We start from the raw sequence: 20,285 nt of genomic DNA on the forward strand, positions 1-20,285 counted from the left end.
TTTTGCAGCTCCAACACCCGTATATTCTCCATTTTAATATCAGCCTCCCTCATTTGGAGCTTCTCTCTCACGCTAGAAAGTTCAGTTTTCAAGCTCAGTAATCTTCTGCTGCCATCCCTGGCTGTCCAAATCAACGTTCGGAGGTGGAACTAAGTAATTGCTGACGGGGGAGTTAAAAGATTCTGGCTCAGATCCCAATGATGTTGAGGACGATGATTCGCTGCCATTCTTTAAAGAAAGAGCTGAACTAGAACCATCCGAGCTTGGTGATATATCTAACCCAACAACTTGATGGCCGGATTTGTGCAAACCATGTTTAGCATCTGGAGTCAGCAGAGGGGAACGTTGGTCGAAACCATATCCAGAATCCCCAAACCCCTTATGTGTTTCTTTGGTCAAGTGTTCATAGCATCCAGCCAGCGACCGATACATTCTGTGAAATTCTTCAACCAATTCTGGCTTCTTCTGAGAAAACGCTTCGTCATTTTTTGGCAAAGAATCGCCATTTTCTTTGATCAGCTTTATCATTTGCTTAATCCTTTGGTCCATCTCTTCAAGATTTTCTACCAACCACATAGAAGTAGAACGATCTGGGTAGTACCATTGTCCAGTTTAGTTGAATCTGACTCCTTCAATTCTGTTCTCTCCATATCTTCTCCTGACTCTGACTGCACTTATCTTCCAGCAATTTTTCTGTTCCCTTGACTTCTGTCTTGTTTCCGAAATCAGAGGCAAAGAGTTGCAGTTTTGGCAATTCATTTCCTTTCTCGCAAACATCCATTTTCTGTGTTTGGCCTGAAGACTCCAGCGACAGCTTCCTGCTACCCCCAATTACCTTCTTATGACTACTTACAGCAAACTCCTCTACTTCATGTTTTGACTCATGGATTGAAGCTTTAACCTCCAACAGCACCGTGAGTGGATTTGCGCTGCTTTGAGGTTGAGATTGAGAGTCACAAACACTCTCAGAAGCGGAAGCCTGGGCATATTTCTGAGTTATAGATCGAGCTTTCTGGTCGAAAGCTTGCCTGTTGTATTTGAATTCCCTACTCACTTCACACATGAGGCCATCATCTAGATTGGGTTCACTCAATAACAACCCAATGCTTGTAAGCACAGTTGAAATGTTCAATGATGGTTGTCGTGCCTCCTTCGGAGGAAGATTGAGAATGTCGAGGCAAATCCGACCTCCGGTGTCGATATTCGGGTGGTAAATTAGCGTCGTAAATGTCACACTCGGAGGTTGAAATGGGTACCTCTCGGGTATCTGAATCTTAATGTTGAAGAACCCTTCGGCGTACACGGTTCCTTCTGGACCTTTGATCTGGGCGTCGATGGTGGTGAGGGAGGAGATGCTGGCGTTAGGCAGAAGAAGAGAAGAAGAGCCTGGGTTGCAAGGAAATAGCTATGGTGACGAGGGACCTGCAGCAAGTGTCATAGATGCATCGGCACCGAGGTTAGTAAGGTAGAGAGGGTCCTAAGCACTGGAGATGAAGACGAGTGGAGTCTCGGACCAGGTGAGCAGATCAGTGGTGGATGTGTGGGGCTTCCTCACCAGAGTGCTTCTCTCCATTTTAGGTCGGGTCCGTGGATCGAGTGGCGAGTTGAGGCTGCTGAACTCGTAGTGGCTTGCCCCGGCTTCAACGACAAATCGTAAGCAATTGGGATTCTCTTGGACTAGCACATTAGCGTCGGACCGAAAGGGGAGCTCCAGGACCAGGTTGAAGACATGGGGGAGACGGCGGAGCTTCTTATGGGTCAGATCCAAAAGTGCCTATGCTTCAGAAAAATAAGTTTCTTGATTTGTATTAATGGTGATGACAGAAGTCAGAAGAGAGAGATAGGCAGCTTGAGACGAGGAAGCTTTGGAAGAGGATTTGGACCAGCTTGGAGTCTAGTGAGGATGGGCCACAGGAGTTGGGCCCAACGTTGGTAAACTCGTTGATGCTGTGAACCGTGATGGGCGGAAGCAATTGTAGATTATATATATATATATATATATATATATATATATATATATTGTACAAACTTTTTTTTTTCTTTTTTTTTCTTTTTTTTCTTTTTTTTTTTTGTAAATACATAAAACATGTATCTCTTTTTTTTTTGTACAACGAAATTGTAATAGCATCAAACTTTTAATAAAATCTTTATTCCTTATTTTGGTGTGACTGAACTCAAATTGAATGGTCGAGCTGCCTACATACCCCTCCAAAGAAGAGATCAAGTTGTAACGTAGTTCAAATGGGTGATGGATTGCTTTTGGCGGTTTTGATGATGATTTTACCGTACACAGTTTATGCTCTTGCGGCCCAGGAGCGTTGGTGTCGCCTTTTATGCTCGTGCGGACAAGGAGCGTTGTGTCATGCAGTTTAGGCTCGTGCAGGCGAGGAGCTTTGGTGTTGCCTTGTAGGGGTAGTAGTGCTTCAAGAATCTGCCATTGATAGGGCCGATCTTCAAGCCGTCTTCCGTCATGATTAAGTAGGCGCCATTGGTGTAGACTTCTTGTATTACGTATGGTCCATCCCATTTTGTCTTGTGAGTTGTGATGATAGGCCTACGCAATGAAAGGACGAGATCTCCCATTTGAAAAGAACGAGGGAGAACTTTCTTGTTGAAGGCCTTGGAGAGTCGTGCTTGATAACACTCCAAGTATTGTTGGGCTTCGAGTCTTTTCTCATCCAGCGCTTCCAGCTCTTGAAGGCGCAACTTTGCATTCTCTTCATCAGTCAAGCCTTCTTGTATAGCCATCCTTAGCGAGGGGATTTGACTTTCGAGCGGTAGAACAGCTTCCACGTCATATACGAGAGAATAAGGTGTAGCTTGGGTAGGCGTTCTATATGCCCAAAGTGCTTTTCCTATTCTTTCATGCCAGTCTTTCTTTGTTCTGCCGATTACCTTCTTCAGGAGGTTGCACAATGTCTTGTTGACTGCTTCTGCAAAACCGTTGGCCGGAGCATGATACATGGAGGATTTGTGCTGCTTGAACTTGTATTTCTCGCAGAGCTCGTCCACTAGTCGGTTGGAGAACTGTTTTCCGTTGTCAGTGACAATGTAGCGAAGCACACCATATCGATGAATGATATGTTCCTTGATGAAACGGACAACAGTTTCCTTCTTTACTTCCTTTAGGGGTACGGCTTCAGCCCATTTGGAGAAGTAATCTGTTGCAGCTAGGATGTAAGTTTCTCCTGCAGATGACTTTGGCGCAATTGGTCATACGACGTCCAATCCCCATGCATCGAATGGCCATGAAGCAACTGTAAGGTGTAATGGCTCAGGTGGTTGATGTATGAAGTTGGCGTGGAATTGGTAGGCTTGGCACTTTTTGGCATGTTCCAGGCAGTCCTTCACCATGCTTAGCCAGTAGTAACCCATTCTCTTGAGCTCGAAATGTAGCTTTGGTCCAGATTAATGTGCCCCGTATACGCCTGAGTGTGCTTCTTCCATGGCTTGATTGGTTTCTTCCTCACTTAGGCATCTTAGAAGTACGCCTTCGAAAGAGCGCCGATAGAGTGTTTCTTTGTAGTAGAGGAAGCGAGGTGCTCGTCGACGTATTTTGGAGCGGTGTCTAGGATCATCTGGAAGTTTTCCATGCTCTAAGTAGTCGATCAGCGGTTGCCTCCACTCTTCAACATCGACTGAAAGTACTGAGATGACATTTGTATCATCCAGTAGCATTTCAGTGACAAGGGGGATCACCCATCTTTGGCAAACTGGCACGTCTGCGGATTCGTCTTCTCCTAATGTCATGCTTGAGGCTAGGTTGGCAAGAGCGTCTGCCATTTGATTTTCTTTTCTTGGCACATGTTCTAGCGTTATAGCTTCAAACCTTCGTAGCAATTGAGTTGCCAGTCGGAAGTATGGGACAAGATCATATTTCCTCACCTCATATTCAGTCAAGAGTTGATTGATTATGAGCTTGGAGTCGCCATATACCTCGAGGGCTATGATTTCCATGTTAATCGCCATTTGGAGCCCAATGATCAGTGCTTGGTACTCAGCGGCGTTGTTGGAGCATAATTCGCTTAGTTGGAAGGAATAAGGTAGTATTTGCCTTTGTGGCGACATGAATACCACTTCTGCCCCTGCTCCGTCCGCTCGTGCAGATCCGTCGAAGAACATCGTCCATGTTGGTAAGATGTCGATGTAGAACACGTCCTCGTCGGGCAAGTCGTCTGAGATTTTCCAATCAACTGGGATTGGGTGATCAGCAAGAAAGTCTGCTAGCGCTTGCCCTTTGACGGCTTTAGCTGAGACGTATATGATCTTATATTGATTGATAAGCAATGTCCATTTAGCGAGTCACCCTGTCAAGACTGGTTTGGACATGACGTATTTGACCGGGTCAGCTTTAGTAACCAAGTAGATAGTGTAAGCATGCATGTAATGCCTGAGCTTCTGGATGGCGAACACCAAGGCAAGGCACATCTTTTCTATGGGGAAGAAGTTCAACTCGGCGCCGGTGAGAGTTCGGCTGAGGTAGTAGAGTGCTCCTTCTTTTTGAGATTCATTCTCTTGCGCCAAATGTGCTCCAACTGAACTTTCCTGAGCGGCGATGTACAATATGAGTGGTTTCCCGGGCACAGGCGCCCCCAAGACAAGTGGACTTGACAAATACTTTTTTATGCTTTCAAAAGCATTGTGGCATGCTTCGTCTCATACAAACGGAACATCTTTCTTCATGAGTCGGCTGAACGGTTGACAATGTCCTGCCAGGTTGGAGAGGAAGCGTCTGATGAAGGCTAGTCGTCCTTGTAGACTCTTCAGCTCGTGCAGGTTTCTTGGCTCAGGCATGCTTTGAATGGCCTTGATTTTTGATTGGTCCACTTCAATACCACGGTGCTTGACAATGAAGCCAAGGAACTTTCTGGAGGTGATACCAAACGCACATTTTAACGGTTTCATTTTGAGGTTGTATTTTCACAGCCTTTCGAACACCATTCGCAAATCCTTCAAGTGGTCTGATCTTTTCTCTGTCTTGACCACCACATCGTCTACGTAACATTCTACATTTTTGTGTAGCATGTCATTGAAGATTTTCTGCATTGCACGTTGATATGTAGCTCCAGCGTTCTTCAGACCAAAGGGCATCACCTTGTAGCAGTAGATACCTTTTGGAGTGCGGAAGGCTGTTATTTCCTCGTCTTCAAGAGCTATGCGAATTTGATTATATCCAGAAGAGCCGTCCATGAATGACAGTGCCTCGTGGCCAGTGGTTGCATCCACCATGATTTCGATGATTGGCAAAGGGAAGTCGTCATTTGGGCAAACGTCGTTGAGGTCCTAGAAGTCTACGCAAACACGTATTTGTCCAGATTTCTTAAGGACGATGACGATGTTGGAGATCCACTTAGGGTATTATACTTCTCGAATGAAGCCTGCTTCGATTAGCTTGTCAATCTCTGCCTCGATTTATGGAATGAGCTCAGATTGATAGCGCCTTTGAGTTTGCTTTATCGGTCGCGTTCCAGGCTTGACTGCAAGATGATGCACAGCGATGACAGGGTCAAGGCCAGGCATTTCTTTGTAGGTCCAAGCAAAGACGTCTTTGTATTCTGATAGCAGTTGGTGATACTCTTCTATCTCATCTGCACTTAGCAGCGCACTTACGAAGATAGGTTTCTGCTCTTCTATTGTGCCTAAGTTGAGCTCCTTGAGATCATCCACTGTGGATTGCCCCTCATCCTCAAGTTGCGGTGGCGCAGCAGTGACATCTTCTTCGGGGAGTTCGTCTTCTTTGCCTTCTTGGATCGTGACGTGGAAGACATCTTGAACCTCCCTTTCAGTGCCGTCCTCTTGGGATTGTTGGCATGAAGATTGTCCAATGTGGATGATGGTACGCCTTCTTACTTTCAGTGGTCCATTTGTATCAACCTCCAAGATTGCTTGGCGCTTCATCCTTAAAGGAATTGAGCTTCGAATATCATTTTTTCTGCCAGCCTGTCGAGCTTTTCTTCTTTTGACATTGTCTCCCTATTTCTAGAAAGCTTCTTGCTGTCTTCAAGTCTTTCCAAAGCTGACCGATGAGGAGGAGAGTTAGCCGTGTTGCTTTGCTTCTTAGGTTTGACAACCTTTCAAAAACAAAGCTTTGGGATGTTGGCATCTTAAGCCTCTTGAAGACAGAGGTTCGGTTTTGACCACCAATGCGATTAAGTGTTGACGTTCTGGGCTTTGAGCGATTCATCCTATTGAGACTGACATCCGAAAGGCAGATTTAGGCTCCTCTTGATCTTGTTCAGTGCTCACGCTGATGTGTTGAGTGCTAACATTTTTCGCTTTGCTTGAAATCTTCACGGGTGAATTTGGTGTGAAGCCAAGTCCAGCTTTGTTGCTGTCAACTCCGTAACCATGCTCCTTCAACTTCTTTTGAGTTTCAGTGAGGTCACGTTCTTTGTCGTTGAGAGTGTTTGAAACCTTCTTTCCAGGATTCGAAGAAGGAACAAAGTACTACCCAGCTTTCGACATGAGTTTGTAAGCGTTTGGATCAAAACCTTATTCGGTCCTCTTGGTTGGGAGAAAGCTTGGTTCCACCCTCTTTGGTAGAGCTTTTATGAAGCCTTGTGGTAGCCTTGCAGCCTTAGCGTTGCCTAGCTGTGTCAGAGGCAAAATTGCATTCGTCTTGAGCACCTTTACATTATCCCTATGTCGCTGTGCATTGGCTTTGCTTGCTCCAGTTTCAAACGAAGATTGACCATTCTTTCTTCTCGACATCGGGATGTATCGGAAGAAGGGTGTGTTTGGTCCATTTGAGGGCGTCCTACTCTCTTTGGTTGTTGCCGATTGTGGTCATTGTTGACTTTGACATGATGTTTATGGCTGATCCACCATCCACGAGCAGGCGGTTGACTTTGTGCTCCCTCACATATCCCGAGATAAAGAGATGACGGTTATGAAGCTTTAACCCCAGCAGTAAGTCTTCATCCATGAAGCTGATCGCGTCCTGGGCGGCATAGCACGCAGCATCTTCATGTGGCCAAAGCTTCAAGTCTGCGTTCTTGCTTTCTTGCACTTCGTGGTCGTTAGGACTTGCCAAGACTGCTGCCACTGCTCTTCGCATCTTCTTTGGCAACCGTAGCGCTTCCTTGATGCTAAAGTGTGTTGGCAGGCCTTCTTCAGGTGTAAGAGTCTTTTCTCCCTCAGTGGTGACAACTCTGCCTTTTGAGGGTTCTTCCATTTCTACTTCGACCATGTGACATGCAGCGATAGTGCACTGTTAGACGAAGTACTCCGGGAAGTACTCGTACAAGGAGACGGGAATGCGTGGCTTTTGCTCCAAAGGTTCCCCAGCATATATTGGCTTAGCAGCTCTTATGTTTCTTTTAGGCTTCATATTGTTGCGGCGGCGGTGCTTTCCCCCTTGTTCCCCCTTTGGCTTTATAGCTTGCGATCTCGGTTTCCTCGTCCTCTTATAGGTCACTAATGTCCATCCTTTGTCATCGTCAGTAGGTGCATCTTGGTTGCTTGCCCCCAGTGACGGTGGTGCAGAAGGTGCAGTGTGGTTTGAGTATTGCCGAGCATGGTCAGGCATTTCTTGAAGAGGCACAGGATCAAATGATCCGAACACGACCGTAGTGGTGTGCGTTGCAGCTATGTCTTCTAGGTCGAGCTCAATCCGCCCTTGTTGTGCCAACTTCATGATGAGTTCTTTTAGGATGAAACACTTGCCCACATGATGTGACCCACGATATGATGGTACTTGAAGTACTTGGGATCATTGATGTGATTCATCTCTTCGGGGCGTTTGCATTCAAGCAACTCAATCACCTTCTTCTCCAGCAGGTCATCCAGCATTGTGTCCATGTCGGAGTCTGGAAAAGGGTATACCTTCTGCTCCAGTTCCCTCAAGGTGTTTTTGTACCTATCTTGGGTGTGGGAAGGCTCACTTCTTTTTATCTCATTTGCTTTGTTATTGAAATAGATTTTGACGGGTGCGGACGAGGTCTTGATAGGGGTGGTATTGGTGGTAAAAGCTTCCTTAACGGGTTTTTCCCATGATTGTCTGCTCTTGAAGTAAACACCTTACCCTTTTTGAAATCGGTGATTAGCTCCTTCTTTCCATGGTGGGCGATGCTCAGTTCCATGTCGTGGGCACAGGTGGCTAATTCTTCAAAAGTCCGTGGTTTGATACCTTGAAGGATGTCTTGTAAACCTCATTGCATGCCCTGGATGCACATCTCGATTGAAGAAATCTCGGAGAGCCTGTCCTTACAATCGAGGCTTAGATTACGCCATCGGTTAATGTAGTCCATGACTGGTTCTTCCCTCAATTGCTTCGTGCTCGTCAGCTCTAGCATGCTCATAGTGCGGCGGGTACTGTAGAAGCGGTTGAGGAATTCCCTTTCCAACTGTTCCCAGCTGTTGATGGACTCAGGCTCCAAGTCCGTGTATGAAGCATGATTTTGAGAAAACATGTTCATTTAAGCAACATCTATAAGCATGCAATTAACAATTAAAGGCAGAATCATGCTTGCATGCATTCAAAAACAAAACATTACCCATGAAATTCAAAGCCTAGTAGATTGGTGAACCAAGACTCAACTCAAATCAAAGTGAGTTGAGAAATATACCTTTGTAGATTCCTCTTTGCATAAGCAAAGGCTAATCACCCAAAGAGAGGGCCTTCATTCCTTGCATCTAAAATCTATGGATTTGGATGGAAGAATATGGTTCTCCAAGTTCCCAAAATTGAGAACCTCTAAGTCTCCACACCAAGGAGAGATTGGAGAAGAAAATGAGTGATCTTGGAGTAGTAGTATGGCTAGATACACCCTCCAAGGGGCCGACCTCTTTAGAGAGAAATGGAGAGACATGTTCTCTCCAATTTTCTCCAAAACAAAACCTAAATGAATTTTGGCTATAAAGTCATATTTATACCTTTATTCATTTGAGTGGCAAACTTGTAATTAAAGCAAGTTCACTACCCTTCCTCTAAATGGCCGGCATGGGGTTTTGTTTGGGCTTTTGGGCCTTTGTGAATTAAGTTGTCATACAACTTAAGTCAATGGACTTGACGTTCAAAGCCCATTGGGCCTTGAGGCCCAAAACTAACCCGTGGTCTTTTAACGAACTTTATTCGTTTGACTAATTAACATATTAATTAATCCTTGCCATAAATAAATAATTAAACCATTTAATCATTCTTACTCATCTCCATTGTTTCTTCAATCTCCACCTTAGACGGTGTACAATCCATTAGGTTCCTTTTAGCGAGGCAGTGGGCGATTAGAACCATTTTACATCGATTGTGAATTGAAACTTACTTTCAATTCTCCCTTTAGTGATTACACACGTTTAGGGCTTCCACAAACCATAAGTGACACCTAGCAGCATATCATGGTTACCCAAGCTAATCAGAAGAGGTGAAGAACCTATTCAGTTTGGGATTACAAATGCAATACGGTCTTTCTCTAATACAATACTCTTGACCACATTGTTTGGTTTGATAGTTTATTTATTCATGTCTACTATCCAATGTGATTCGTGTGCTTATATGATTACCTTGAATGTGATTTAGAACGACTTTTCTAAATCTCATTCATACTCTGGCCAGAGATTCTAAATCATATCATAGAGTATTCTCCCCCAACGGTTTGAAGGTTAGAGATCCCTTGTTGCGCATTCACTTGTCTCCATGACTAAGTGGCTTAACCCCAATGATGCCGTGGACACCCCGATGGGGTGACTTTGACATAATCAAAGATTAAGTACTTAACCACAAGACAACTGTAATGCCTCAGGTCAAAGGACTACTTTGCATTATCCCAACCATGAGTTCTTATGTGACATGAATATGAGAACTCTTCGTTGATTGTGTTCAGTGAACTCATTCTCTATTGAGCACCTACGTACTTGTCTTGATGTCACACACACCAATGACTCGAGACTAGTCACTCTCCCTGAGAGAAGACACAGTACGTACTGATCTTAACGGACTGTCAATGCCCAATTGGCAATCCTATGATCAGGAACATTTAGGATGTGTCTACAAAAGAATGGTCTCATGAATCTAACTTCTTTAGATCGTATTCTCCCAATCACATATTCCTTGGACTTTATCGTTTAAGCATATAACATTTATATGAGACGGCTCAAACAATAATCTTTGCCCTTGATATTAAACTAGATTAGTTTAACATGTGAAATGTCCGTAAAGTATCATCATATGATTGGTTTTAGTGCAGATTTCCAACAATCTCCCACTTGCACTAGAGCCAATCAGCTTGGTCATCATGATGATACCTCTTCTGTAGTCATTTCATAAATGGCTGAATAGTAGGCCTAGACAATGGATATCTATATGTTATCCATAGAAGCAACCTTGAGAATAACGACGTCACCATTATACATGATTCTTAATCATGTGGTTCAGTCTCTCATTTGAGTTCGGACCTTGATGAGACCTTGATTCCCTGGCTTGAGCTATCGCCCCATTAGTGTCATAGTGTCAGTACACTAGATACACTTTCTGGTTGGAACCGAATAGAGAGTTCATAAATGAACTTTCCCATCCAAACAACATTGTTGTAAGGTTCTATATGGCAATATATTTTGCATTCATAATGGAACACACTAAAGTCATTACTTTTAATGTTTCCATCTAAATATCTCTTTAGTCATAATAAAGAGATATCCGTTTATCTCTTCATTCATAATGAAGAAACATCCAATGATGAATTAGATTCATAATCTAATACATTTACGCTTCCTTTACGTTACTCTAATTCTTCCTCATTCTTTGAGGAATCTATCCTTTAGTATTTCTTAAATACTTAAGGACTCACTTGACAGTTGCCATGGTTCTGATCTTGGGCTTGCACTGATATCGTCTTGTACCGTTCTAGGTACAACTCATATCAATGTTTTTCATACAATATGAAATACATAAATCCCCTTTATGCATACGCATAAAGGATTCTATTTACGCATTATTTCTTTGGGAGTCAAAGAGTACGTTCTCTTTGAGAAGAGCAACTTCTTAGTCTCACTAGAGTTGTCCTTCTAATTGAAGTTTATCATCATATGAGAAACTTCCTAGCATCTTTTGTCTATTATTAGGGATTGATATAATCAAATTATATCTTGAAATCTATCAATATAGATTTCCATCCCATGTATATAGACTATGTCTCCCATATACATTATATCTTCATATAATGTTTTAAAGTCATAACTTTAACGAAGAAGTATTCTTTTCATTTCCAAAATTAATATATCATATATATATTCATATATATCACATATATATATATATATATATATATATATATATATACAAATTTAGGAATATGATTAACTCCCACTAATCTTTTGTAAACCTAGTAAACAAAAGATTCATTTACATCTTTATGAGAAATCAAACGATTTGACCTTTCTCTCATAAGACGCTTATAGCTCCCACTAGCTTGCTAAGATCCATGATGGATGGATCTCTACAACTTACATGTCTTGTGATTCATAGTTTTTAGACATATATTATCAAGACTATCTTAATAATGGTTTCGAAAACCTATATTATGTCCAAACATTGAATCACCATTTAGTTGTAGCTAGCAATCTTCGAATTAATTGAAACCAAGACTATCTCAAAGATGGTTTCTTCAAAGTCAACCATTCTCTTTGATTGTAGTCACCTTAAGCTACCAATTAGCTTATAAAGGTTTCATTATTTCGGGTCAAATGGTACTTTACCATTTCCTTAAGTATATATCATATATATACACTCAATGTAGTCATAAGGATTTTCATTCTTATTTCTTTCGAATTAAGAGGTGTAACTCTATGACATAGTCATAAAGTTCAAACCATTCGACTGAGACGGTTTATAAATCCTTCTCGACTACCTTGGAGCTTGTGGTATAGGAACTAGGTTGTTATATTTGTTGATTACTATCTTGTCTCTCAAAGAACCCATTCTTTGAGTTCTATCTCTCGTTCATTGCTCTATCTTAGGCAAATCCTATGGTAGGATTATAATGAACTATCCAACAAACAACATTTGTTAGTTGGTTTATAGAAGCGATATCCAAAAGTTAATTTAAGGATATCCCACAAGATTGTTATCAAACAAATATTGCTTATTAGCTCACAATCCCAAATCTTAACATGCTTAAGATTTGTCTTTCTTTCCAACTACATCTTATGGAGTCATGAAAAATTTGGAAGATCTTCTAATTGACAATCATACTGTTTTTAGAAGTATATATCCTATATATGGGTAATAGATAACATCCATCGAACTAAATCTTATTCGAGTTCGTTCTTCTCCTCATGGAGAAATTCATTATCTTATGATGCTATTTTCCTTGATATCTTTCAAGGAAACTCATCTAAAGTGTTACTTTTCCTTGGATCAAATCTAAGGAGGTAAATACTTTAGACGTCTTACTCATCAACTTACATTTCTTGAATTCTTTGAAACCTTTTGCAAAGTATTCGGACTTGTGTTTATTCAAAATAAACTATAGTCCAACCGAGAGTGATCTTCGGTGAATGTCATCCAACATGAGTAGTATTATGTTGTGGACAAGTGCCACTAACATCTAAGTGAATTAATCTCAACAACTTTGTGATTCTTTCTTCTTTCCAAAAGAATAAAGATTCGAACATTTCGCCTCCATACAATTTTAATAAGAAGGTATTGGATCCGGATCTAACGATCCAAAGCGTCCATCTATGACCAACTCGTAATTTATGTTTTTAGAGGTATCACAACTTTAGTTGGGATTAGTCACTATCTTGCAACCTTTTGGGTTTTAAGCATCATTCTATTCTAAACAGTTAACACTACCATATCATCTCTACTATAGAGATAATTAATTAGATTACAATAATCTAATCATTCATTAATAAAGAACAATGTTTTGTCAAACAAAACATTTATCCATTTCACATAGTGACGGAATTTAGTTCCTTAAAATTGGAATATAAAGACAATCTATGTTTTTCCAATTTCTTTGGTAGTTCATATGAGGAAGTAAGTACCATCTGCTTTCGCAGAGATCTACATTTGATTCACGTTTCGAATGTGAAGTACTTTCTCTTCTCTCATTAATCTTCTACTTCTTATTAGCCACACTTTTACAACGATTGTAAAATATAGTTACTAATATGGAATCAAGCATTCAAGTAGAAGAACCAACTGTTTTGAATTATTCAAGAACAATTTACAACACATTCGAAAGGTGTGTTCTTGACACTTGCAAGACATTTCTTGCAAATACCCCTTCCAATGTCCATCCTTTCATAAAGAAAGTTTGTTCCCTTGGAGTTAATTTTATCTTCTTCATTTGACTTCTCCTTTGGCTACAATAATCATGGTCCCTAAACTCCCACTATCTCTCTTGAAACTTATTTCAATTGTGTTATACACATCAAACATTTTGGAGAGCATGTGTTTATTGTTCACTACATAGTTTACAATAAACTTAGTGAACCATTAGGATAGGGACACATAGGTGAAGTCCTTGCCTAGTTTCCGTCTCGTTAAGTGGTTTATCACTTCAACACTCAATGATTCAAAATCATCATAAGTCCATGTTAATGGACTATTTTTGTCAACCAACCATTATGTTCTAAACATAATTACAAACTTTCAAGAGTTGTACAAGGCAACTCTTATTTCTTCATACAACAAATTGTAAGTGAAGAATCATGGCACATTAAGTGTCCATGCCTTTGTGCTTTCTTCTCAAGTTCTTTGTTCATATAACAAAGAAACAAGCACTAAGTGTTTGCATTGACTAAGAGTTGTTCAAAGCAACTTTTATTTCTTCATACAACAAATTGTAATTGAAGAATTATGACATTAAAAGTGTTGTCCTCTTTATGATAGACTTTATCTAACATGTTCTTCCAATGATACATTATCAATAGGAAGATTGTGAGGATGAGACTACTTAGGTACTTCTACAATCCATTTAAGACAATCTTTGGGATTGTTGTACCAAGTCCGGAAACTAAAGCATTCGGCTTTTCTTTGTCAAGTGTTGGATAGCGTTTGCAAATATATTGGTAAACAAATACATAACGAATATAAATTGATTGATTTTAAGCCATTTGATTCGGATCTTTAAATCAAAATAGCACCACCCACTATTTTTGGCAAATTCCATATCCCTCATTGGAATTCGAGAGTTTTGGATGAAACTCTTAGTAGGGTATGGGAGACTCACTACTACCAAGCCCACCTCACAATGATATGATGTTGGCTAGCATTAATAATAATGAGAGAGTACGCTTACTCATTTGCATCACTTGCAAGTACCCATCTTATTTGGCCTCTAGAGAATGTCACCTCACAATGATATGATGTTGGCTCATTGCACTTAGTTAAGTCATTCCCACCATGCTTAGTTCGTGAAGGGGTTCAAGAATAGCCTCACGATGATACGATGTCGGCCATCCTCGTTGCCTACACTCACCTCATCAAGTATGTATATAGACTCCTCCTGAGTATAAGCATGCACTTTGCACTCCCCCATGATAGGGTGAAGGCGGTGTACAAGTCATAAACGATTGGAGCCTACCACGGTGGAAGGCCACGAAAGAGTGTTCAAAGCACTCTCACGCTTATCAACTTAATAATGGTTTGGTTGAGGGTTTTAGGTCTCATCACATATAAACATACATTTTAATCTCTATTAAAACAATTTTGGTCCTATTACAACTATTGGTCCATTTGATTATTTTAGTTGTATGTAATACTCCCACTATGCTTATAAAACGGTTTTTAAAGTAAGAGTATATGATACTACTAACATAACCTTTGCATTCATTTGATGGACTATATAGTTGCCTTAGGGCCTTAGGATGACTATGAACCTTTGTTTAGATTCAACACGAGCCTTGTGTTGAATCTCGGTCTAGGGATGGAGATTGATTTTAGTTACGCGTTTAATCACATTAAGGCGTGTTGTCTTAGGGGCGTTGGACCCAACTACTTCATTTTCATGCATATCAAATAAAGCAAGAAAGAAGTACTTCAAAGTAAAGGTGAGCTTATGCTCATTACAACATTTGCATAAAACAAATTATTTTAAAGTAAATAAGAGCTTAAGCCCTTTTACAACATTTGATCAAATCAAATTACAACCAAAATCTAATCTACACATTCCTATGGTTCAAACAAATTTGAAACGGCCTATCATATAGCTCAATTATATTAGGCTTAGGTTCATAATCATCCTTTAATTAATTAACACTTTAACTAATTAAATTGAATGCAACATTTTCATTTGGTTTTTGTATCCATAAAATTGATTTAAATGGAGCTAAATGAAATGAAAATCCAATTCTCATTTAAAGAGACAAAACAATTTTGTTCTCAACCTAATTTGGGCCATCATGCAATAACCACAACTTTTTGGGCAATATTACGAAAACATAAACTTTTGGGGTCACTTTGTAAGAACACAAAAGTCCACTACTTCATGTAATTACAATAGAACCCAAAATTTAAACAATGTAAAAACTTCATTAAAGGAGCAAAACAATTTGTCCTTTAGCGTTTTTGGACCTAAACGTAAAAACGTAAACTTTTGGGCCAAAGTGCAAATACACAAAAGTATCAAAACTTTATGTAATTGCATAAAAGCCCCAAAAGTACTCCCACTTGAGGGAGGACCGGTTTTGGAGAAGGATTAGAGTGATGTGTGTGTTGATTTGTGAGTTTTGACATAAAGCATGTAAGTGGTGCAAGTGGTGTGTGTGAAAGGGATTTAATCCTTTCACACCCACCATAATATCTCTTACATCTCTTACACCATTTAAATAAATATCTAACACATTAAATCATTTGATAAACATAAAACATTAACTTTATGAAATAATTCAAAACTTTGAATCAAAACACCAAACTTTATGTTCTTGGCAAAAATGTCAAGAACAATGAAGAACACTCATGAAAAACCCAAAATTTTTTCCATGAACATTTTTCACCCAAAAACATTCCAAAACCATTCAAACTTTAGGGAAATAACATATAACCAAACTAGGGTACATAGGGGTTCCAAAAGTCACTTGAAAACACTTTTAACAAGTCAAACAAGAACCCAAAAATCCACCCTTTGGATTTGGCCGAAAATTCCCAAAAGCATGGCACCAAATTTTAGCTCCAATATTCATGCTCATATGAACTACATCTACAACATTTGAGATGGCAAATTTTCTAACAAAATTTACATTCAAAGAAACAAGAATAAAGCTTGTAACATATTACAACTTTTAAATCACAAACTATGAACTACAAAACCCAAAAGGATTCACCAACTACTAGACCTAGGCTCTGATACCACTTGAAGGATGATTTTGAGAAAACATGTTCATTTAAGCAACATCTATAAGCATGCAATTAACAATTAAAGGCGGAATCATGCTTGCATGCATTCAAAAACAAAACATTACCCATGAAATTCAAAGCCTAGTAGATTGGTGAACCAAGACTCAACTCAAATCAAAGTGAGTTGAGAAATATACCTTCGTAGATTCCTCTTTGCATAAGCAAAGGCTAATCACCCAAAGAGAGGGCCTTCATTCCTTGCATCTAAAATCTATGGATTTGGATGGAAGAATATGGTTCTCCAAGTTCCCAAAATTGAGAACCTCTAAGTCTCCACACCAAGGAGAGATTGGAGAAGAAAATGAGTGACCTTGGAGTAGTAGTATGGCTAGATACACCCTCTAAGGGGCCGGCCTCTTTAGAGAGAAATGGAGAGACATGTTCTCTCCAATTTTCTCCAAAACAAAACCTAAATGAATTTTGGCTATAAAGTCATATTTATACCTTTATTCATTTGAGTGGCAAACTTGTAATTAAAGCAAGTTCACTACCCTTCCTCTAAATGGCCGGCCATGGGGTTTTGTTTGGGCTTTTGGGCCTTTGTGAATTAAGTTGTCATACAACTTAAGTCAATGGACTTGACGTTCGAAGCCCATTGGGCCTTGAGGCCCAAAACTAACCCGTGGTCTTTTAACGAACTTTATTCGTTTGACTAATTAACATATTAATTAATCCTTGCCATAAATAAATAATTAAACCATTTAATCATTCTTACTCATCTCCATTGTTTCTTCAATCTCCACCTTAGATGGTGTACAATCCATTAGGTTCCTTTTAGCGAGGCAGTGGGCGATTAGAACCATTTTACATCGATTGTGAATTGAAACTTACTTTCAATTCTCCCTTTAGTGATTACACACGTTTAGGGCTTCCACAAACCATGAGTGACACCTAGCAGCATATCATGGTTACCCAAGCTAATCAGAAGAGGTGAAGAACCTATTCAGTTTGGGATTACAAATGCAATACGATCTTTCTCTAATACAATACTCTTGACCACATTGTTTGGTTTGATAGTTTATTTATTCATGTCTACTATCCAATGTGATTCGTGTGCTTATATGATTACCTTGAATGTGATTTAGAACGACTTTTCTAAATCTCATTCATACTCTGGCCAGAGATTCTAAATCATATCATAGAGTATTCTCCCCCAACGGTTTGAAGGTTAGAGATCCCTTGTTGCGCATTCACTTGTCTCCATGACTAAGTGGCTTAACCCCAATGATGCCGTGGACACCCCGATGGGGTGACTTTGACATAATCAAAGATCAAGTACTTAACCACAAGACAACTGTGATGCCTCAGGTCAAATGACTACTTTGCATTATCCCAACCATGAGTTCTCATGTGACATGAATATGAGAACTCTTCGTTGATCGTGTTCAGTGAACTCATTCTCTATTGAGCACCTACGTACTTGTCTTGATGTCACACACACCAATGACTCGAGACTAGTCACTCTCCCTGAGAGAAGACACAGTACGTACTGATCTTAACGGACTGTCAATGCCCAATTGGCAATCCTATGATCAGGAACATTTAGGATGTGTCTACAAAAGAATGGTCTCATGAATCTAACTTCTTTAGATCGTATTCTCCCAATCACATATTCCTTGGACTTTATCGTTTAAGCATATAACATTTATATGAAACGGCTCAAACAATAATCTTTGCCTTTGATATTAAACTAGATTAGTTTAACATGTGAAATGTCCGTAAAGTATCATCATATGATTCGTTTTAGGGCACATTTCCAACAGTGTTCCACTCAAAGGCGTTTCCTTTTAACGAGCGCACAAACTGTTTGGCGAGGTAATCTCCTTCCGTCCCTGCATTGTTGCAGGTTTCGACAAAATGTGCGATATGTTGCTTCGGGTTTCCTTTTCCGTCAAATTGCATAAACTTCGGTGGTTGATAACCCCTCAGTATCTTTAAGGCGTCCATCTTCCTGGAGTAAGGCTTCGAGTACAACGTGGAGGCATGTGAGCTCCCTTCGTACTGCGCCTTGACGGTGCTGGTGATCATCTCCTGTAACTGCTTGATGGAGAGAGATCCCATGAGCGCTGTTGTCTGGTCTAGCTTCAGCTTTTCTTCAACTTTCTCCACTATAGGCTCATCTTCTTCGTCGTCTTCCTTCTTCAGATGATCAATCTTCGGGTTGGGTTTCTCGCCGTCCTGCGCCTCAAGTCGGTTGATAAGTGCTGCAATTTGCAAGTTTTTTTCTTCCACAGTTCGGGTTAGCCTTGCAATTGCTTCATTCATCCGAGCCAGCTGCTCATTGATTGAAGTTCTCCAGTGGTCATAACTTGCATGGCTGAACTGCCGCTTGAATCAGCATCGGAAAGCCTGGATTCGAAGTATTTCTTTGGACTTTCCCCCCTTGGTGCCGTTAGTGAGGCTAAGGTGATCACAGGCTCGTGCCTTGGGTGCTCTTGTTCTTTTGGCAGGGTTGATGCAGGGGTGGAAGAGGAAGCAGAAAGAGCTCTTGCCTTGCTTCGAGTTATAATGCCCGAAATGACACCGCCTGCGACGAGGATGCTCTTGTTCTTCGCGTTGGTTGTGGGAACAGCTTGAGCCTTCCTTGATGCCATGTGTGTTTCTTGTGGATTTGAAGATAGAGATGAGAGGCAGAGAATGTCCCACTGGGCGTGCCAAATTTGTAAACACGGAAAATTCTTGAAACAAAAGAGACAAGAACAACGTGCACAAAATAATATTTGTATTTGATGATTTTGGGTTACAATCTCTCTCAAATTTGATCCTCTGATTCAATCCCCATAAGGTGTTGATTTTGTGGAGGTGTGATTGATCCAAAGGCTGTCGAGGCTTGATCTTGGATGAACGGTTGAAAGTTTCTTCAAGGGCCATTGAGGCTTGATCTTGAATGACGGTGATGAACGGATCTTCAAGGGTTTTTGGGCTTGACCTTGAAGAACAATGATGAACGGATCTTTAAGGGGCTTTTTGGGCTTGACCTTGAAGAACAGTGATGAACACATCTTCAAGGGCTTTTGGGCTTGATCTTGAAGAACAGTGATGAACGGATCTTTAAGGGGCTTTTTGGGCTTGATCTTGAAGGACGGTTGGATGTGTAGATTTGTCGACTTTGTTGATTCAAAGGGCCGTTGGGGCTTGATCTTGGGATGAACGGATGATGAACGATGAACACTTTCTTCAAGGGCCGTCGGGGCTTGATCTTGAATTGGTGGAAGTTCTTCAAGGGGCCGTCGGGGCTTGACCTTGATGAACAGCGGATGGGCGGATCTTCAATGGGCCATTAGGGCTTGATCCTTGAGGATGAACAGTTGATTAACGGATTCGTTGATGTTGTCGATCTAAAAGGGCCGTTGGGGCTTAATCCTTGAGGATGAACAATTGATGAACGATGAACACTTTCTTCAATGGGGCCGTTGGTGCTTGGGCTTGAAGGCAGATTTGGCGAAGAATGAAGAGAGTTTTCTTAATCCTTTGGAATTTGCTTGAGAGCTTTAGAATTTCAAAGCTTCAAGGTTTTGGTGTCATATCAAATTCCTCCCTCAAATGAATGAAATGGCTTCTATTTATAGAATTTTCCAAGACCTAATTTTGAATATAATATACAAATGAAATAAATCGTTTCTGCCAGGTGTTGACATGTGTCCTATTTGTTGACTTTTCCGATTTATTTTGAGGGAGACCTTGAAGAACAGTGATGAACAGATCTTCAAGGGCTTTTGGGCTTGATCTTGAAGAACAGTGATGAACGAATCTTCAAGGGGCTTTTTGTGCTTGATCTTGAAGGACGGTTAGATGTGTGGATTTGTCGACGTTGTTGATCCAAAGGGCCGTTGGGGCTTGATCTTGGGATGAACGGATGATGAACGATGAACACTTTCTTCAAGGGTCGTCGGGGCTTAATCTTGAATTGGTGGAAGTTCTTCAAGGGGCCGTCGGGGCTTGAGCTTGA

The 20,285-nt window shown here is 40.7% G+C and overlaps 1 pseudogene; it reads right to left on the bottom strand.

Moving 5' to 3' along the window:
* Positions 1-81: 81 nt before the first annotated feature.
* LOC126599054 (uncharacterized) lies at positions 82-7,174 on the bottom strand (annotated as a pseudogene).
* Positions 7,175-20,285: the final 13,111 nt, after the last annotated feature.

The sequence above is a fragment of the Malus sylvestris genome, chromosome 14, assembly GCF_916048215.2.
Source record: "Malus sylvestris chromosome 14, drMalSylv7.2, whole genome shotgun sequence".
Lineage (NCBI taxonomy): Eukaryota > Viridiplantae > Streptophyta > Magnoliopsida > Rosales > Rosaceae > Malus > Malus sylvestris.